The sequence below is a fragment of the Schistocerca americana genome, chromosome 4, assembly GCF_021461395.2.
Source record: "Schistocerca americana isolate TAMUIC-IGC-003095 chromosome 4, iqSchAmer2.1, whole genome shotgun sequence".
Classification (NCBI taxonomy): domain Eukaryota; kingdom Metazoa; phylum Arthropoda; class Insecta; order Orthoptera; family Acrididae; genus Schistocerca; species Schistocerca americana.
In genome coordinates, this window is record NC_060122.1 from 265,505,758 (window position 1) to 265,528,124 (window position 22,367).

A 22,367-nucleotide genomic window follows, 5' to 3' on the forward strand; every position below is an offset into this window, starting at 1 on the left:
CGACTTAACTTCTGAGGTCATCAGTTGCCTAGAACTTAGAACTAATTAAACCTAACTAACCTAAGGACATCACACACATCCATGCCCGAGGTGCCGGCTGGTGTGGCCGTGCGGTTCTAGGCGCTTCAGTCTGGAACCGCGTGACCGCTACGGTCGCAGGTTCGAATCCTGCCTCGGGCATGGATGTGTGTGATGTCCTTAGGTTAATTAGGTCTAAGTGCTTCTAAGTTCTAGGCGACTGATGACCATAGATGTTAAGTCCCATAGTGCTCAGAGCCATTTGAACCATTTGAACCATACCCGAGGCAGGATTCGAACCTGCGACCGGAGCGGTCACTCGGGTCCACACTGTAGCGTCTAGAACTGCACGGCCACTCAGGCCGGCTGTAACACCTCAAAATGAAAAACTATCTCACAATTCAAACAGACTGATGAATAACGGTCCTATCAACAACTGAAAACTGTTGAGGACGTAACTATACCAAAATATGAAATATCCTGTAAATGGACTCGGCACTGGATCTACAGATGTTTTCCTTTCATATGCAGCATCGTACTACATGAGCAATACTTACGCACTGACGCAAGCTCCATTCAATCACTAGCTTCATCCACGTTGCCACGTATGGTGAATATGACCCTTACTTGCCTTACATCGGCATGCACTCCGCTAATGAGTAAGAATTTCGTTCAGGATGTACTGTGTTGTTATCTCATGGCGTATAGGAAGTGATAAACTAGTAGGAGATTAGAATGACCCCTCCCGATCAGAATACAAGAAAAACGAACGAGCTATACTATTAAGATCAACAGCGATTGTGAAAAGTTATGTTATCACGCTATTCTTGTTCCATTTTTTCTTCTCATTAAAAGGGAGATTTGAGACCATCAGGAAAACGTCGTGCTTGCACCTTTCCACAAACTGACAGAGAAATAGACGTTGGAAGTAGGGAAAAAAACTATGAAAACTGCGACAGCAAGAAGAGTACATGTGACTGACACCGTCTTCACATTACAGATTAGGTACGCAACGACACTTAAGTTGATAGGGTTATAGGAAAGAAGTGTACTGAATTTGTTTCATTGTTAAAAGAATTAAGAAAATATGCCACATGGTGTGTACATTGGTTGAGGATTTGTAGTTATTCATATTCCCGACAATAGGAAAAGGTCTTAATGTCGTGGTAAGGCATCAAAGAATGGCACGATATATTTAAGGGAATTGAAATTTCACCCGGCAGTCAGTGGTTACTGGAGGACGCTGGTGGGTAAACTGACAAGCAGTCTCATCTCAGCCAGGTTGGATTATCGATGTGTCAGGTGAGTATGCTGTCCGGGATAGCAGTACATTCGCTGCTTATTTCGTGTCAAACGTGGCTAAACATTAATCTGACAAGATGTGGAACGTGGGGCTGGGTGAAATAAGTATCTGGGGACACTTTTTTTAATGGCAGGTAACTGGGGTCTTATAAGTCAGTGCTCCAAATGACGCCACAGACTGAACTGCGATCAACACCGTGGATAGCTAGCTATCTGTTACCACTGTAACGCCATTGAAACGGTGCGCTTCTGAAAACACTTTATTTTTTTCAAGCAGCGCGCTCGTGTAAAGTGCAGGACGAGAGTTTGTGGTTTCTGTGCACGGGCAGCTAGCAAAGTAGCATGAGTTCGAGTCTCGGTCGGGCACATAGTTTTAATCTGCCAGGAAGTTTCATATCAGCGCACACTCCGCTGTAGAGTGAAAAACTCATTCTGGAAACATCCGCCAGGCTGTGGCTAAGCCATGTCTCCGCTATATCCTTTCTTTCAGGAGTGCTAGTTCTGCAAGGTTCGCAGGAGAGCTTCTGTAAAGTTTCGAAGGTAGGAGATGAAATACTGGCAGAAGTATAGCTGTGAGTACCGGACGTGAGTCGTGCTTCGGTAGCTCAGATGGTAGAGCACTTGCCCGCGAAAGGCAAAGGTCCCGAGTTCGAGTCTTGGTCGGGCACACAGTTTTAATCTGCCAGGAAGTTTCATATCAGCGCACACTCCGCTGCAGAGTGAAAAACTCATTCTGGAAATAAAACATTAGTGGTAAACGTCCAGTATCAAAACAGTTTATGATCAGTGCCGTGAATTAATGAGTCGATGATTCCAATATGCAGTAACTAATTGACAGTGTACTTTAATAAACCACTGCTCCGCTTAAAACGCTTCGTAAAACCTTATCACTAAAAGAAAATTTAAACCAACTTTAAAAACAGCGAGTAATTGCCAACTTCCATTTTTAAATGCAGTCTGCACATCAACTAATAGTCGAAATACACAAGAAAACATATCAGTGTGTGTGAATTCCTAAGGGAGCAAACTGCTGAGGTCATCGGTCCCTACACTCACAAACTACTTAAACTAACTTATGCTAAGAACAACACACACACCCATGCCTGAGGGATGACTCGAACTGAAACGTCCCCTTGAAAAAATTTTTATGAATTACTGTGCTGGTAAACCCCTTACGTTGTTTGATTTTCAAACAGCTGAGCAAAATTGAACGTACTCATTTCTCTCTTTACGTGTTCTGATCATCACTAAACTGACACACAATATTTTTAGCGCAACGCAGTCTGACTTTTAATAATCCCTACAAAAGAATGGCTCTGACTAACAATAACCTATATCTTTTAACTTACCTAACAAAAATGTTCGTTACTCGAACTACTGCAATACAGCGAGCGCCACTACTGCCACCTAAATAAAAGATTCAAACTACTGAAGGCACTAACTACTGATAGGCACAGATAACAAAAGAAAAATTTTGATAGAGAACAAACAATGTATTTACCTTAATAGTGTTCAAAAGTCATAATATATATAGCAGTTCATGACATCCAGTCTTACAAATTTAGTCTCTCTGATGGACACACGTCCATATCATCCGCTCTCAAAACTCCGCCATTTCTCTCCCCACATCCATCACTGCTGGCGGCTCACCTCCAACTGCGCAACGCTACGCGGTGTTAACAGCCAACTGCCCAATACTACAACAGCAACTTCCAACAATGCAAACCAGCTACAGACTCCACACAGCACAGATAGCGATTTTCATAGAGAGCGCTACGTGGCGTTACCAATATAAAAACTTAAACAGCCTACTTACATAGCCCCCATGCTCCCCACAAATAATTTTACAAATTGTTTTGGGCACTGGCCAAAACATATTTGTTAAAAAAAAATTTATATTAACGCTAACAAATATATATCAAATGCACACACTTATCGATACAATGTTGGTCAAAAGCTAAAATTTTCTCACTGTCCATAAAGACAGTCCTGATCATTTATCACAGTAAAATTGCAGTGTTTTTTTTTTTCTCAAAGTCTGAGCAGTAAAAGAAAATGCACACGGAAGTATTTGATTTTCATGCAGTCTTGAAGAAGTAGTGTTGTCCTTCCAACGGAAAGACAGTGCTGACTCTTAACACGCAGACAGCTAATGGGCCACAACAGAGCAAACCCACAGCAGAGTCAGTCGAAGTTTTGAAGAATATTGGTAGGTAGGTCATCACAGAGCAGACCCACTGTAGTCCTGGTAGAGAGCATGGTATTGGTGGGTCATCAAAGCTGCAGACTCACTGCAGTCCTTGTAGAGACGGCCAGCATCCATCTGTTGCGACTCTGCAGGTGCACAGTCACCATCGAAGAGTCTTGCAGACAATATAGCAAGTCCATAAACCACCACCTGTGCGCTCACAAAAATTTTGTTTGAAATGTCCTTAGAACCAGCAATGCTGTTAACCAGTCCCTTGCTGAATTATTAACACACGTGCAAGCACTAACAGTCCCTTTTTTTCACATATTGTGCGTGTACTATTACCAACAGAAACGTGTGCAGTGAAATGTAACTTAGTTTGATAAACTGGTGTCAATTACAATTTTATAACATGAGAATACAATCACAAAGTTACAGGAAACATCGTTAAATAACATAACAATGCAGATAACATCTGTGGTAATACGGGATTTACAAAAGAATATAAATAGACATATACATCAGTGTTACAAATTTATGACATAAATAAATATATAAACGGCCATAGTAACTTTTCAAACATCAACTTCACACGTGAGCATTAAAACAAAACTGAATAAATAATGTCTAAACAGCTTTACAAAGTAAATAACATGTTATAAATGCTTATTATATCTGAGGATAACAGTATTCCTCATCATAGTGAATGCAAACCAGCCACAGACTGCACACAGCACAGCCAGTGATTTTCATACAGAGCGCTACGTAGCGTTACCAATATAAAAACCTAATGAGCCTACTTACATGGGAGGGGGCCGCGCAATAGGTGACATGGCGCCGCAAACCGCGGCGCACGGCGAAAACACGTTGACGTAAAAGTAATGAAGATCATTGCATTTCCAGTCGAACCATCAAAGCACAGGAAGGTTATAATTTATTTGGTACCTAGAATAGCTTTGTGAGGATTTGAGATTTTATTTCATACACTTTCAGAAGCTTAACCTTGTAACTGTTTAGTGAAATTATGTTTTATCGAACATCATAAAACCACTTTCCACTCGGCAAAATACCTTTCAGTGTGAAGCCAAATAAAGCCACCTAGCATGCACAGTTTTTGTGAGTCACACAATGCCACCAAGCAGTGTGGTTACAACGGCGCACTTAAATTGATGCAATGTGCAGCTCACTTCCATAGGTGACTGAATATCCCAATAGAAACCAGTATGAGGCGGGTAAATAACATCTTACACAAAGTAAAGTACACTTCCGCTGGTATACATTCCAGACATCACATTACCAACACAGCTGACGTTAGGTATGCACCCATAAACATTGCTGGACCTCAAATGGTGTCTGCAACAATCATTAGGGTTCACTTCCACGGCACACCATCTAATGGCCACCGATAAAAAAGTAATAGAGTGGAGCGCAGGAAACTGCTCAGTCTCTCAACAATAACATTTGCTTGCCCTTCCAAAACTGCACTCTCTCCACATGGCCTCTGTCTTCACCTTTCATATTTCGACGCTCAACGCACACCACCCTAGCCGCGAGCAATACTTGGCGCTAGGCAGACCTCATGACTGATGGCGTACGATAATGGAATCCACGGGTCTAGTGGTGCCATACTCAATACCTTGACGGATCTCAGCAGCCTCGTGCGAGGGGCGCCGGAAGGTCACACACACCTTACTGTCTTAAGTTAGGAAATGGACTTGCTCGTAGAGAATAGGTATCCACACAGATAGTACGGGGACTTCTGGAGCAACACAGACTATCACCTCGGCGACTATCCTTGTGGTCTCCCTTGACACGACTGGAGAGAGAGCCACGTATACAGTGTTGCTCCCAGCCACAGCAGTGGACACAGCACCATGTTGCCTTTCAGACCATATCGAATTTTGCATACAGCATGACGATGGACATATCCGTTTTTCGAGCCTTCGAGGAGAAAGAACTTCGCCAGACAGTGTTCCACGTTATCAGTACCAGGCGTCGTTAAAGGTACGCAGTGCTTCTGCGTATCACGTCTGCTTCACGTAGCCGGTAATCTACACACCAGGTGTTCCACTTCCTGTCTGTTCAGCCAGGTGGCTGTACACCTCCTTGGAAATCTCCGTGACATTACCTTCAAACAATACTACTCAAGTCGGCATATTGCCCTTGCAATCCTGACCTACCTCAATTCCGAAGGTGTTCGGCTGTTCTGATCTGCATGTTTTCCGGATCTCCCTCCCAGAGAAAACATCTGATCATGGGCTGCCGAGAGCCGGTCCAGTCACTACTTACAAGCCACTAAGATTCACCAACTCTGGCTTGAACTACTATCGAATGACGTTCCAGTAATTGTCATCAACTCTCATTTCGATTCGACATCCAGCCGAGTTACAACCATTGCTACTGTGTACTTTATAGCACCAGAGAGGTAGTTCTGACGCTGGGGTTGCTAATGAAAGCAAGACTAAAGGAAAATCAAGACAGTTCGTAGGATTTGACGTTCTGGAAAAAGCGCTCGACGGTGTCAAATTGTTGCAAGGTGTTCGAAATTCTGAGGAAAATAGGGTAAGCTATAGGGAGGGACGGGTAATATACAAGTTGAGGAATTCTGCTACCTAGGCATCAAAATAACCAATGACGGACGGAGCAAGGAAGACATCAAAAACAGACTAGCACTGGCAAAAATTGCATTCCTGACCAAGAGAAGTCTACGACTATGAAACTTAGGCCTTATTTGAGGAAGAAATTTCTGAGAATATACGTCTGGATTACAGCATTGTAGGGTAATAAAACATGGACGGTGGGAAAACCGAAACAGAAGAAAATCGAAGCATTTGAGAAGTAGTGCTACAGCCGAATGCTGAAAATTAGGTGGACTGGTAGGATAAGGAATGAGGAGGTGCTGCGCAGAACCGGAGAGAAAAGGAATATGCAGAAAACATTGATAAGGAAAAGGGACAAGATGATAGGCCATCTGTTAAGACATGAGGGAATGACTTCCATGGCACTAGAGAGAACTGTTGAGGGCAAGAACTGTAGAGGAAGACAGAGATTGGAATACATCCAGCAAATAATTGGGGGCGTAGGTTGCAAGTGCTACTCTGAGTTGAAAGGGTTGGCACAGGAGAGAAATCCGTGGCGGGCCGCATCAGACCAGTCAGGAGACTGATGATCGCCCATCCCCCCCCCACCCCCACCCCCCCCCCCCCCGCAAAAAAAAAAAAAAAAATCCCAAAGCAAACACTCTTCAAGCTTTACATCGGTTCGCTGAACCACCTGCACACACGTCTACGGTCTTCTACTTGGAGTGCTCATGGTAGCTGTACTGTGCAAACCTCTCGTCCCTGTAACATTTAAAAATAGACATTAATTAATAAGATGGGCAATATAAAGGTACATACCTACTCCTACTATTTTTGTAGATCGATGTGCTCAGAGCAGACAAAGTAAAATAAAATGGTAACGTCGAACATGTGCACACAATCCGTCAGCATGTAAATTTTAGGGTGGTAATTCTCTGAGACATTTAGAAAGGACATCAGATCGCATCGTGTTTAGTGTTGTTAGGTAGATTGATAGGACATACACTGATCAGCCAGAACATTATGACGACATACCTATTAGCTGGTATGTGCACATTTGGCACGGATAACAACAGTGGAGCGTTTTGACATGGAAACACTGAGCCCATGTCACATCGGTGGAGGTAGTGATCACCACATCTGCACCCATAAGTCGCCTCATTCCCGTAAAATCCAGGGAGGGGGGCAATGAGCTCTGACCCCATGTTCAATCACATCCGAGACGTGTTCAATCGGATTCAGATCTGGCGAGTTGGGGGGGAAGAATATCAATTGCATTGCGCCATTGTGTTCCTTCAACCACTGCATCACACTCCTGACCTTGTGATATGGTACGTTACGTTACCTAATAATGCCACTGCCGTTGGGGAACAAGATCGTCATGAAGAGGTGTACGTGGTCTGCAACCAGTGTACGATACTCCTTGGCAGCCATAGTGCCTTGCACAAACTCTTCTGGACCCATGGATGCCCATTTGAATGTAGTCCTGAGCACAGTGGAGCCCCTGGAAGCTTGTCTCCATCGCACAGTGCAAGTCTCAAGATGCTGGAAGACGACGGATTCCCATCGAAATGATGAAGAGGGTATTGGGATTCATAAGACCATGCAACGCTCTGCCACTGTGCCACCGTTCATTGCCGAAGGTCATGTGCCGTTTTAGTCATAGTTGCCAATGTCGTGGTGTTAACTTTGGCACATGAATGGCTCGTCTGCTGCGAAGGCCCATCATTAGGAGTGCTTACTGCACTGTGTCTTCAGACACACTTACACTCTAGCCAGCATTTAAGTCTGATGTTACTTCCACGACAGTTCGCCAACTGGCCTGCTTTACCAGTCTGCCCAGCCTACGACTCCCGACATCTGTAATGAGGGGTGGCTGCCCAACTCCACTACGTCTGGACATGGTTTCACCTTGGTTTCGCCATATGTTAGAGACACTCACCAACGCACTCTCTGAACACAGGACATGTAGTGTAGTTTCCCAAACGCTCATGCTGAGTCTCCGAGCCATCAAGATCTGCTCTCAGTAAAACTAATATACACACATAAAAATAGTTTTGCATCACCCCCGAGAACTCTAGAACATGTACAGAAAATTGGAATAGAGATCAACATAAGCATCGTTCTGCCTTTTTTATTGCTCATGAAAACCACACATTGCATGTTTTACACCATACAGCGAGACCCTCAGAGGTAGTGGTCCAGACTGCTGTACACACCGGTACCTCTAATACCCAGTAGCACGACCTCATGCATTGATGCATGCCTGCATCCATCGTGGCATACTATCCACAAGTTCATTAAGGCACTGTTGGTCTAGATTGTCCCACTCCTCAACGCCGATTCGACGCAGATCCCTCAGAGTGTTTGGTGAGCCACGTCGTCCATAAACAGCCCTTTTCAATCTATCCCATGCATGTTCCATAGGGCTCATGTCTGGAGAACGTGGTGGCCACTCTAGTCGAGCGATGTCGTTATTATGAAGGAAGTAATTCACAAGAAGTGCACTACTGGGGCGTGAATTGTCCTCCATGAAGACGAATGCCTCGACAATATGCTGCCGATATGGTTGCACAATCGGTAGGACAATGGCATTCACGTGTCGTACAGCCGTTACGGCGCCTTCCATGACCACCAGCGGCGCACGTCGGCCCCACATAATGCCACCCGAAAACAGCAGCGAACCTCCACATTGCTGCACTCGCTGGACAGTGTGTCTAATGCGTTCTTCCTGACCGGGTTGCCTCCAAACACGTCTCCGACGATTGTGTGGTTGAAATCATATGCGACACTCATCGGTGAAGAGAACGTGATGCCAATCGTGAGCGGTCCATTCGGCATGTTGTTGGGCCCATCTCTGGCGCGCTGCTCGGTGTCGCGGTTGCAAAGACGGACCTCGCCATGGACATTGTGAGTGAAGTTGCGCATCATGCAACCTATTGCCCACAGTTTGAGTTGTAACACTACGTCCTGTGGCTGCACGAAAAGCATTATTCAACATGGTGGCGTTGCTGTCAGGGTTTCTCCGAGCCATAATCCGTAGGTAGCAGTCATCCACTGCAGCAGTAGCCCTTGGGCGGCCTGAACTACTCATTTCATGGACAGTTTCTGTCTCTCTGTATCTCCTCCATGTCCGAACAACTTCACTTTGATTCACCTCAAGATGTCTGGACACATCCCTTGTTGAGAGCCCTCCCTGGCTCAAAGTAACAATGCGGACGCGGTCGAACCGCGGTATTGACGTCTAGGCATGGTTGAACTACAGGCAACACGAGCCATTTACCTCCTTCCTGGTGGAATGACTGGAAATGATCGTCTGTCGGACCCCCACCGTCTAATGGGCGCTGCTCATGCATGATTGTTTACGTCTTTGGGATGGTTTAGAATCATCTCTGAACAGTCAAACGGACTGTGTCTGTGATACAATATCCACAGTCAACGTATATCTTCAAGATCCGTGGTGATGCACAACTGTTTTTGATGTGTGTAGATCGCTCGCTTTCCCATCCCTAAACACGGAGAGTACGCTCTCTGGTACTACATGCACCAGGGCGTTGTGTTTGACTAGCATTAATTCCTCGCCAGGTGACGCTGCTATCGCCTGGTCGGATTTACATCGATAGTTGGTCGGTGGTCATAGGGTTCTGGCTGATCAGTGTACAAGAGCCATGAACAGCGTTAAATGCTGAGTTTTAAGTGTGAAGGACACGAGCATACTGCGTAATTGTGTCGTGTGACACAGCGGTATCGTCGTCAAAAAATTCTGAAAGAGGCCTCATTGTGGGCCTCCATTCGGCTGACTAATCAAATCGTGCAACATCTAGAACTGAGGGGCATTCGGATGCGAAAGTGACCTAGAATTGGACTGCGTGGAAACATGGTTATATGTATACTTGTCGTCAAAGTCGGGTCCACCGTATCTGAGCACCGCATGGGACAACCGCCGTATTGTGCTCCGAGCACATCGTAACCCTTCCACATATGCACCTGCTGTCCACCAACAACTGCTAGATTCTCTGCAAGACTCTGCGACCATTCTCACGATGGATCCATAAAGCAGCAGGCGGACTATGGAAATATCGTCCCATACGCAGCCTTTCGTGAACACCACAACACTAACTGCTGTGTTTGGAATGGATTCACGAGCGGGAAAAGAAAACTGCTGGAGAATGGTGTCAGACTGCGTTCATCGATGGAGTGCGGGTTTGCACCACATCGAATGACCATCGTCGGCGAGTGTGGCTGCGACGCCGAAACCATTCAGGCTCTTCCAATGTTCTACAGAGGCGCAGAGATCTCACAATTGGCGTCGTGGTGCGGCGAGCCGTCGGGTGTAACTTGCGCTCATGGCTGGTAGTGGCATAGGTAAATCTGATTCTAAGGGCGTAACATGCTGTTGACATTCTGATAGCAAGTACCTTTGTGTGTTCACACCATTTCAACTGAGAAACAATATTCATTCCTAGAAATTTTGCATTTGTTACACAGTGTATAGAGGTGCCATCTACATTTAATTTAACATCGTCATTTTTCCTCTTCAAACTGAAATACGTGGCATTAGTTTTCTTTGTGTTCAATGTCACTTTATTGCTTAATGACCAATCATAAACTTCCTTGAGAGTTTCATTTGCTTTCTCGCAAGGAGTACTATTGTTTTCTCAGTGACTATAATACTGTAGTCATCAGTGAAGCGAATTTTTTCACCATGAGAAAGTCACTGATGTATATCAGGAATAGTGTTCGTCCTAATATGTTACCTTGCGGAACCCCTATATTAAAGTATTTTTGTTATGATAAGTGTTTTACTAAATGTTTAGATCTATTTCAAGTATGTGTTCTCTCTATTCTTTGTACCCTGTCTACTAGGAATGATCGAAACCAGTCATTAGCTACCCCTCTTATTCCTAATGCTTCTAATTTATTTAATAGGTCGACTGTATCAAACGCCTTACAAAGATCCAAAAATATGCCTGTGACACACTCATCTTTATCAAGAGCATCAAGTACAACGTTTATGAATTCTACTATGGCTGACTTGGTATTTTTGCCACTTCAGAAACCAAACTGTGATTCGCTTAAAAGATTGTATTTATTCAGGTAATTCATTAATTTGTCTCTCATAATTGCCTCTATTATTTTTGAGAATGCTGACAGCACGGAAATGGACCAGTAATTTTCTATATATTCTGCATTACCTTTCTTAAGGAAAGATACAACTCTTGTCTGTTTTAACTGCTCTGGAAATGTCCCTGATGTGAATGGTTCAATAAATTAACAGAAGTTCTAGATAAAGTCTCAAGTACAAAGGTCAACACAATTCTGTGTGGGGACATTAAGATCAACACTAATATCATAAATGAATCCAGCAGCATCTTCATAAACATCCTTAAAAGTTTTGGCATGTCCCTATTGGTCAATAGTGCAACAAGGGTTACTAAAACGACTGCATCAGTAATTGACCATGTGGCCACAAATATGGACAGGGAAAAATGTGATGTAGCTGTAAATGATCTTGGTGCAAATGGTTCAAATGGCTCTGAGCACTATGGGACTTAACATCTATGGTCATCAGTCCCCAAGAACTTAGAACTACTTAAACCTGACTAACTTAAGGACATCACACAACACCCAGTCATCACGAGGTAGAGAAAATCCCTGAACCCGCCGGGAATTAAAAGATCTTGGACTATCAGTCAATCTCTGTCAAATAACAACAATAAAATCTGGCATAGAATCATTCCCTAAACTACAAGCCTCAAACGACATCTTCAGTATCAGAAGTCAATATAAAAGATTTTTCAAAAGAGCTAGAAACACAAAGCTGGCATGAAGTGTATAAGGAAACCAATGTGAATATGAAATTCTATAAATTCTCGACATTGTTTAAATTGAACTTCGGAAAGACATTTCCAAAAGTAATCATGTCTGTATCAACATCTCACAAAAACAGATGGATAACAGCAGGTATTAAGAAGTCCTCCCAAACACTTAAACACCTCAGTTCCATGAAAAAGATTCACAATGATCCAGAATTCTTAAATTTCTATCATAGATACAAAAAGATCTATAGGAAGGTGATGATTGCTGCAAAAAACTAATTTAATGACAAAATAATATATAATGCAGAGAATAAAACAAAGCAGTCTGGGATGTTATAAAAAAAGGAAACGGGGAGAGGCAAACAAATGCAGAATAACATACTGCCAAGGGAGGGGGATAAGGTAATAAATGATCCACAACACTTAGCAAACTATGTAAACAAGCATTTTTCAGGTATTGCAGTGATGTTACACCAAAAATTCCCCAATACAAGTATAACATCTGTAAATAATGTTGCACTAACTACAATGATGTTACTTCTAATCACAGAGAATGAAGTCAATAAAACTCTTCAAAAACGAAAAAACGAGGTTAGTAGGCTTAGATGGAGTACCATTGTGTGTACTGAAACAATGCATAGGGAGCATAGGGATTATACAAGACACCTTAACAAATGTAATAAATGAATCCTTCACATCAGGGACATTTGTAAAGCAGTTAAAACAGGCAGGAGTTGTACCTTTGCTTAAGAAAGGTAATGCAGAGGACATAGAAAATTACTGTCCCATTTCCCTGCTGTCAGTATTCTAAAAATAATGGAAGCAATTATGAGAGACAGATTAATCAACTACCTGAATAAATACAATCTTTTATGTGAATCACAGTTTGGTTTCCGAAGTGGCAAAAATACTGAGTCAGCCATAGTAGAATTCACAAAAGGTGTACTTGATGCTTTTGATAAAGATGAGTGTGTCACAGGCATATTTTTGGATCTTTCTAAGGCGTTTGACACAGTCGATCACAATATTCTATTAAGTAAATTAGAGGTACTAGGAATAAGAGGGGTAGCTAATGACTGGTTTCGATCATACCTAACAGATAAGGTACAAAGAGTAGAGATAACATATATGAGGTGCAACAGTAAAGTAATGAGACTGATGTGAAAAAAAATGTTGCCTAACGTTTTAGTCAAGTTTAGTGTTGTCTCATTCAAAGTAGTTCCCTTCTGATTGCACACACTTTTTCCAGCGCTTCTGCAATTTATGGTAACGTTTCTTGAACTCATCTTCTGTAATATCTACCAAGACCCACATCACAACTTTTTGGACATCTTGTGTTGTTTGAAAATGGTGTCCCTTGACCGCCGTTTTGCTCTTGGAAACAGAAAAAAGTCGCATGGAGCGATATCTGGTGAATAAAGTGGTAGTACTGAAATTTGTTTTGAGGTTGAAAATTGCTGTACTGGCAGAGCAGTATGGGATGGCTCATTATCGTGGTGCAGAATCCAATTATCAACAATGTTGGCACAGACACGACAAACTCTTTTACGAAAGTTTTGTAAAATTTCTTTGTAGTAATATTGGTTACCTGTCTGTCCAGGAGGCACTCACTCTTTATGAACAATTCCCTTGGAATCAAAGAAACACACAAGCATGCATGGTCGTCCACTGCAGTCTTCATCTTCAACATTCATTCTGCCTTCACTAAACATTTTATGCCAAAGAAAAACTTGAGCTCTCAACATAACCTCCTCTCCAAGAGCCTTCTGAAGCTTACTGTAAGTTGTCATCGCGTTTTCACCCAGTTTAATGCAAAAATAAATGGCATACCATTGCCGGCCGAAGTGGCCGTGCTGTTAAAGGCGCTGCAGTCTGGAACCGCAAGACCGCTACGGTCGCAGGTTCGAATCCTGCCTCGGGCATGGATGTTTGTGATGTCCTTGGGTTAGTTAGGTTTAATTAGTTCTAAGTTCTAGGGGACTAATGACCTGAGCAGTTGAGTCCCATAGTGCTGAGAGCCATTTTTGGCATACCATTGCGCAATATTATGCTGTTTCATTTCCGTGATGATAGACACAAACACATGTTAACATATTACAGCACAACTCACGACTGAGGAGTTGCATCGATGTGCCACTTGGACTAGAAGTAGTTTATAGACCAAGGCCAAAGATATTGTGCCTACACAAGCCTACAGGGTTGCACATCTTGCAAAGGAAATCAGTCTCATTACTTTATTGTTGCACCTTGTACTTCAACTAGATCTAAACATAAGGTAAAACACTTATCCAAATCAAAATACATTAATATAGGGGTTCCGCAAGGCAGCATATTAGGAACTATACCGTTCCATTCTTTTGAAGTAGTGTTGCTCATGGTGAAAAAATTCTCTTCACTGATGACAGCAATATTATAGTCACTGAGAAAACAAAAGAACTCCTTGCCACGAAAGCAAATGAAACTCTCAAGGAAGTTTATGATTGGTCAGTAAGCAATAAAGTGATGTTCAACATAAAGAAAACTAATGCCATGAATTTCAGTTTGAAGAGGAAAAATGACCATGTTAAATTAAATGTAGGTATTACCTTTATAGAGTGTGTAACAAATGCAAAATTTCTAGGAACGAATATTGATTATCAGTTGAAGTGGCGTGAACACAAAAGGTACTTGCAAAAAGAATGTCATCAGCATGTTATGCCCTTAGAATCCTGTCATCAGTGTGTAACATGCAGTTTCTTTTAGTTACATGTTATTGATATGTACACTCAAATCTTAGCAATGGCATTCTTTTTTGGAAAGCAAAAGCACAAAATATGAGAACAATTTTCAAACTCCAGAAATGAACCATAAGAACAATATCCAAAAATACTAGTCACATTTCTTGTAAGGATCTGTTCAGAACACATAGGGATTTTAACTGCCCCGTGTTAATACATTTACCAGTCAGTTGTACACATCAAAAATAACATTGGTAATTACTGCACAAACAGCTCTGTCCATGACCATGCTACAACTGATAGACTCAACTTACATTTACCAAGAAAAAATAAACATAAAACTCAAAACAGCATTTTCTACCAAGGAATAAAACTGAAAAATAAATTACCAAAAGAGATTAAAGAAATTGCATAAATACACATATTTAAAAAGGCAGCTAAAAAGTACCTTTATACATTGAAGGATTACTTAGATAAAACGGAGTAGGGGTTTGATAAAAAATGTTATACAAATAAATAATAATGTTAATGATTATAAGACATCCAATATTCCATGTAACACATTCACTTTATGTTTTCTCTCCCCTTCTTCTTTCCTTTCTAGAAATACTTACCCCCAGGCTATGCATAGCACAATACTAACACTTCTTCCTCTTTCTGAGGTCAACATCTCACTCGTTATGGAAGGAGGCGGACTCAGTTTTTCAGGATAGCCCATGGGAAGTAGTGGTACAGAAAATGGCCCAGAGATCACCAGTGTGTGTGTGTGTGTGTGTGTGTGTGTGTGTGTGTGTGTGTGTGTGTGTGTGTTTGTAGTGAGTAAAGTGTTATATAACTATGTGTGTATAGTGTGTGCAGTGAGTGATAGTGAGATATGAGTGAACAGTGTGGCATTACATTATTTAATAAGTTATTTGCAAGAAAAGTATTCTACACCAGGAGTAAATCTAATGACTGTCTCTAATTAGAAGTCTGTAAAATATATGTGTACATGAATTAGCTTATTTTAAGTTGATCTAAATGTGTAAATACTTTGACATGTCCTATATCCTTGTAAAAAGAGATATATGGATGAATAAAGCTACTACTACTACTACTGCTGCTGCTGCTACTACTACTTCTGCTACTATTGTATTTGATAAGGGGCCTTGTATAATTCATATGCATTGTTTCAGTACAAACATTGGTACGCCATGTAAGCCTACTGCCTTTTTATTTTTTAGTTTTTGAACAGTTTTATTGGAAGCAACTTTATTGTTTGTAGTGCAACATTGTTTACAGGTGTTATACTCGTTTTGGGGAATTTTTGCTGTGACTTCTCTGCAGTAGTTGATAATCGCTCGTTTACATAGTTTTCTAAGTGTACATACATGTGTTAATCCTTGTTCCATAGATCATGAATACCAAATTCCGTAATGATGTGGAACATGTCATTTTAACATATGGTTTCTTAACACAAAATAATTAATTACTTAATTAAAATATTTTTAATTTTTTAATTTTTTGTACAGTTAATACTTCATACCTAAGATTTCAGCTATTGAGTAGAAGGAGTTGTCCTTCAGAAATTCTTTTAATTTGCTTTTAAATGTTGGATGGCTACCTGTCAGACTTTTAATATTATTTGGCAAATGACTGAAGATTTTTGTGGTAGCATAATTCACCCCTTTCTGCACCAAAGTGAGATTTAATCCAGAATAGTGAATATCATCTTTCTTCTAGTTTTGTAGCTATGCACTTCGCTGCTATTTTTGAACAGGGGTGGGTTATTAATGACAAATTTCGTAAGTGAATATATGTATTGCGAAGGTACTGTGATTACCCTGCATTCCTTAAATAAATGTCTGCAAGGTGATCTTGGGTAGTCTCCAGTTCTTATTCTGATTACATGTTTTTGTGCAATGAATACTTTTTCTCTTAATGACGTATTGCCCCAAAATATGATGCCATATGAAAGCAGTGAATGAATACAGGCATAGTAGGCTAATTTACTGATATGTTTATCACCAAAATTTGCAATAACCCTAATAGCATAAGTAGCTGAACCTAACCGTTTCAGCAGATCATCGATGTGTTTCTTTCTATTCAATTTATCATCAATGCACACACCCAGAAATTCTACCTTAGCAACAGACTTCCCTTCATAGTCTGTATTTATCAATAGTGTTATGCCATTTACTGTACAGAATTGTATAAACTGGGTTTTCTCAAAATTTAATGAGAGTCCATTTGCAGAGAACCATTTAATAATTTTCTGAAAGACATTATTTGCAATTTACTCAGCTGATTCATGCTTCTTGGATGTGATTACTGTACTTGTATCATCAGCAAAAAGAACTAACTTTGCATCTTCATGAATATAGAGTGGCAAGTCATAAATACATATTAAGAACAATAATGGACCCAAGAATGTTCCCTGTGGGACACCATTCTTGATACTTCCCCAAGTAGAGGACTCTGCTGGTTTTTGTAGACCATCCATCCTGTTAATTTCAACCTCCTGCATTCTTCCAGATAAGTATGAATTAAACAATTTGTGCACTGTCCCACTCACACCACAATACGTATGCTCATATAGAAGAATTTCATGATTCACACAAACAAAAGCCTTTGGGAGGTCACAAATTATCCCAATGGGTGATGTTCGGTTATTTATTTCATTTTTGATCAGTGAAAGCATATATAGCATTTTCTGTTGAAAAGCCTTTCTGAAAACCAAATTGACATTTTGTTAGTACTTCATTTTTACAAATATGTGCTGCCACTCTTGAATACATTACTTTTTCAAGAATTTTGGATAAAGCTGTCAGAAGTGAGACTGGGTGGTAGTTGTTAGCATCAGATCTAAACTCTTTTTTATTCCATGATTTAACGAAAGCATATATCAGTATATCTGGAAAAATTCCCTGTTTCAGTGAGCTACTACATATGTGCCTGAGAATCCTACTTATTTGTTGGTAACAAGCTTTCAGTACTTTATTGGAAATGCCATCAGTTCTATGTGAGCTTTCAATTTTGGAGTGAATTTATTATTTTTCCTAATTGGAGTAGGAGAGGTGATTTGAATTTCAGTTTTATCAAATTGCGTAGCTACTGCCTCTTCCATATACTGCCTTGCATTTTCTAATGAATAGCTGGAACCTATTTTCTCTACAACACTTGAAAAATGATTATTAAAAACGTTTTCTACTTCTGACTTCTTGTTAACAAACTTTTCGTTGTGTTGCATAGAAATACAGTCTTCCTGTGCTCTCGGTTGCCCTTTTTACAATATTCCAGATTGTTTTAATTTTACTATCAGATGTGCTAATCTTAAACATAATGGAAATAGGTCTGGATTTTTAATAACATTGCTGAATACAATGCAGTAGTTATTATAATGTTTCATTGTTTTTGGATCATTACTCCTTCTAGCTGTAAGATTCATTTCCCTTTTCTGTTTACTATATATGTTTATCGTTTTGGTAAGCCACGGCATTTTACATGGTTTTTTACAATTATATATCACTGTTATCTTAGGGAAACTTTTTCAAATATACTCACAAAGGTATCATGAAATAGCTTAAATTTTAAATTAGCATAATGTTCCCTGTACACCTCATCCCAGTCTAACTTTTGCAAGCTTTCCTTAAAATTTTGAGGTGTTACATTGTTAGTGGAACACACTATTTTTGACGACTGTTTTTCATTATTGGATGGTGCTGTACCATATGCTGTAACTAGCTGTGCATCATGATCAGACAGACCATTCTCAACAGGAAAAGTTTTTATTTGATTAAATTTATCTTGGTCTATGAAAACTTCATCTAGCAGTGTGCTGCTTTCCTGTACCACCCAAGTAGGTAGTAACTGATGTCAAATTGAAAGAACCGAGTAATATGTCAAGATCAAGCTTTCTATCTGACTCTTTTAGAAAATCCCCACAAACAATAATTTGCTTTCCTTTGATTGACAGGTAGCACAACAAAGAATCCAAGTATTGTTGAAAATTTCCCAATGGCGACATATACATGGCTACTACTATAAAAGTGCCTTTATTTAGTTTAAGCTCAGATGCACATGCTTCTATGACTTGCTCTATGCAAAATTTTTTAGTTTCCAAATTGTTCACACTATGACTGATTTTAACATATATAGCGTTTCTGCTTACATGTGCTGAAAGCTTATATCCATCTACATTTACCATTTCCATACCTGTGAGTATATGATGTTCAGACAGGCATAGTACATCTACTCCACCTTCAGTTTCTACATCTTCTATACAAACAAGAAGCACATCTACTTTGTTTCTTAATTCCCTGATATTTTGAATAATGTATTAACATTATTTTTACTGTGCTTTCATGTGAATCTTGTGATCTTTTTCATCTCTAGTACCTGCCTGTCTGGACTTTTCATTAACCTTAATTTCAATAAATGTAGGATGACTGGTTCTGATATTAGCCTAAAAAAGTACTCCTGTGAGTTTCAGTGCCTCTCCCCCCCCCCTTAAAGATTTTGCTATCATCTCATCCAGTTTACCCTTCCCTTTCCTATTGAGGTGCAGGTCATATTGTGGATCATTTATTACCTTATCCCCCTCCATTAGCGGTATGTTATTCTGCATTTCTGTGCCTCTCCCTGTTTCCTTTTTTATAACATCCCAGATTGCTTTGCTTTTATTCTCTGCAATATATATTATTTTGTCATTAAATTACTTTTTTGCAGCAATCAGCACCTTCCTATAGATCTTTTTGTATCTATGATATAAATGTAAGAATTCTGAATCAGTATGAATCTTTTTCATTTAACTGAGGTGTTTAAGTGTTTGGGGGGGTCTTCTTAATACCTACTGTCAAAAAAAAAAAAAAATAATAAAGAAATGGTTCAAATGGCTCTGAGTACTATGCGACTTAACTTCTGAGGTCATCGGTCACCTAGAACTTAGAACTAATTAAACCTAACTAAGCTAAGGACAAGACACACAGCCCTGCCCGAGGCAGGATTCGAACCTGCGACTGTAGCGGTCGCTAGGTGCCAGACCGTAGAGCCTAGAACCGCACGGCCACTCCGGCCAGCACCTGCTGTCATCCATCTGTTTCTGTGATGGAAGTTGATGCAGATGTGCATACTTTTGGAAATGTCTTTTCAAAGTTCAATTTAAACAATGTACAGAATTTATAGACTTTTATATTCACATTGGTTTCCTTATACACTTCATCCCAGCTTTCTTTTTCTAGTTCTTTTGAAAATCTGTTATTTTGTTTTCTGATAGATCTCGTTTGTAGGCTTGTAGGTAAGGGAATGATTCAATGCTTGTTTTTACTGTTTTTGTTTGGCAGAGATTGTCTACTAGTCCAAGATCTTTTACAGCTATGTCACATTTTTCCCTGTCTATATTTGTGCCCAAATGGTCAATTACTGATGCAGCCGTTGGGTAATCTTTGTTGCACTATTGACCAATAGGGACAAACCAAAACTTTGAAGGATGTTTATGAAGATGCTACTGGAGTCATTTTTGTTATTAGTGCTGATGTTAATGTCCCCACACAGATTTATGTTGCCATTTGTACTTATGACTTTATCTAGAACTTTTGTTAATTTATTGAAAAAAGTGTCCCCACTACCACTGGGAGGTCTATACACACACAAAATAAACAATTTCATTTTGACATCATGCCCTATTAATTCAGTATTTGATATTTCAAAGTGTTTGTTATCTCTTACTGTACTGAGGTCATGTCTTGAGTTGAACAGTGTTCCTTTTCTGATATAAATGCATGATCCTCCACCCCTTGAAGTAGTTCTGCAGTAAAGGTTTGCTCTTTCATACAACATGTTGGATTTCTGTGTCTCTACGCCAGTTTACAGTAATAAAAGCTACTGTGGCATTCAAAGATTGCAGCTCAACTTCTAACAGCTGTGTTTTATATTTTATTGATTACATTTTTGATGGAGGAATGTCGAAGAATTGTACGATCGGTAGAACGTTCTGACCCTTGTTTACAGAATCCTTACTGAAAATTATTTACATAAAATACTTTTTACTGTAACAAGTTTTTAAAACGGCCCAAAAATGTAGAATAATTTCTCCTAGCCCCATACAGTTTCCTAACCCGAATGCAGATACTATTGAAATTTGTACCTGTGAATTTTTAAGAGCTGTGAAAATATTTGCAGAATTTAAATCGATAAACGTTGGGTACATGCAGTAGATGAAACTTACGTGTCACTTACGCTCTGCGTTCGTCCCACATTTTTCGTTTGAAATTTTACAAGTATTTCCATGTTGTTGTTGTTGTTGTTGTGGTCTTCAGTCCTGAGACTGGTTTGATGCAGCTCTCCATGCTACTCTATCCTGTGCAAGCCTCTTCATCTCCCAGTACCTACTGCAACCTATCCTTCTGAATCTGCTTAGTGTATTCATCTCTTGGTCTCCCTCTACGATTTTTACCCTCCACGCAGCCCTCCAATACTAAATTGGTGATCCCTTGATGCCTCAGAACATGTCCTACCAACCGATCCCATCTTCTGGTCAAGTTGTGCCACAAACTTCTCTTCTCCCCAATCCTATTCAATACTTCCTCATTAGTTATGTGATCTACCCATCTAATCTTCAGCATTCTTCTGTAGCACCACATTTCGTAAGCTTCTATTCTCTTCTTGTCCAAACTATTTATCGTCCATGTTTCACTTCCATACATGGCTACACTCCACACAAATACTTTCAGAAATGACTTCCTGATATTTAAATCTATACTCGATGTTAACAAATTTCTCTTCTTCAGAAACGCTTTCCTTGCCATTGCCAGTCTACATTTTATATCCTCTCTACTTCAACCATCATCAGTTATTTTGCTCCCCAAATAGCAAAACTCCTTTACTACTTTGTCTCATTTCCTAATCTAATTCCCTCAGCATCACCCAACTTAATTCGACTACATTCCATTATCCTCGTTTTGCTTTTGTTGATGTTCATCTTATATCCTCCTTTCAAGACACTGTCCATTCCATTCAACTGATCTTTCAAGTCCTTTGCTGTCTCTGACAGAATTACAATGTCATCGGCGAACCTTAAGGTTTTTATTTCTTCTCCATGGATTTTAATACCTACTCCGAATTTTTCTTTTGTTTCCTTTACTGCTTGCTCAATATACAGATTGAATAACATCAGGGAGAGGCTACAACCCTGTCTTACTCCTTTCCCAACCACTGCTTCCCTTTCATGTCCCTCGACTCTTATAACTGCCCTCTGGTTTCTGTACAAATTGTAAATAGCCTTTCGTTCCCTATATTTTACCCCTGCCACCTTTAGAATTTGAAAGAGAGTATTCCAGTCAACATTGTCAAAAGCTTTCTCTAAGTCTACAAATGCTAGAAACGTAGGTTTGAGTTTCCTTAATCTTTCTTCTAAGATAAGTCGTAAGGTCAGTATTGCCTCATGTGTTCCAGTGTTTCTACGGAATCCAAACTGATCTTCCCCGAGGTCGGCTTCTACTAGTTTCTCCATTCGTCTGTAAAGAATTCGTCTTAGTATTTTGCAGCTGTGGCTTAATAAACTGATAGTTCGGTAATTTTCACATCTGTCAACACCTGCTTTCTTTGGGATTGGAATTATTATATTCTTCTTGAAGTCTGAGGGTATTTCGCCTGTCTCATACATCTTGATCACCAGATGGTAGGGTTTTGTCATGACTGGCTCTCCCAAGCCCGTCAGTAGTTCTAATGGAATGTTGTCTACTCCCGGGGCCTTGTTTCGACTCAG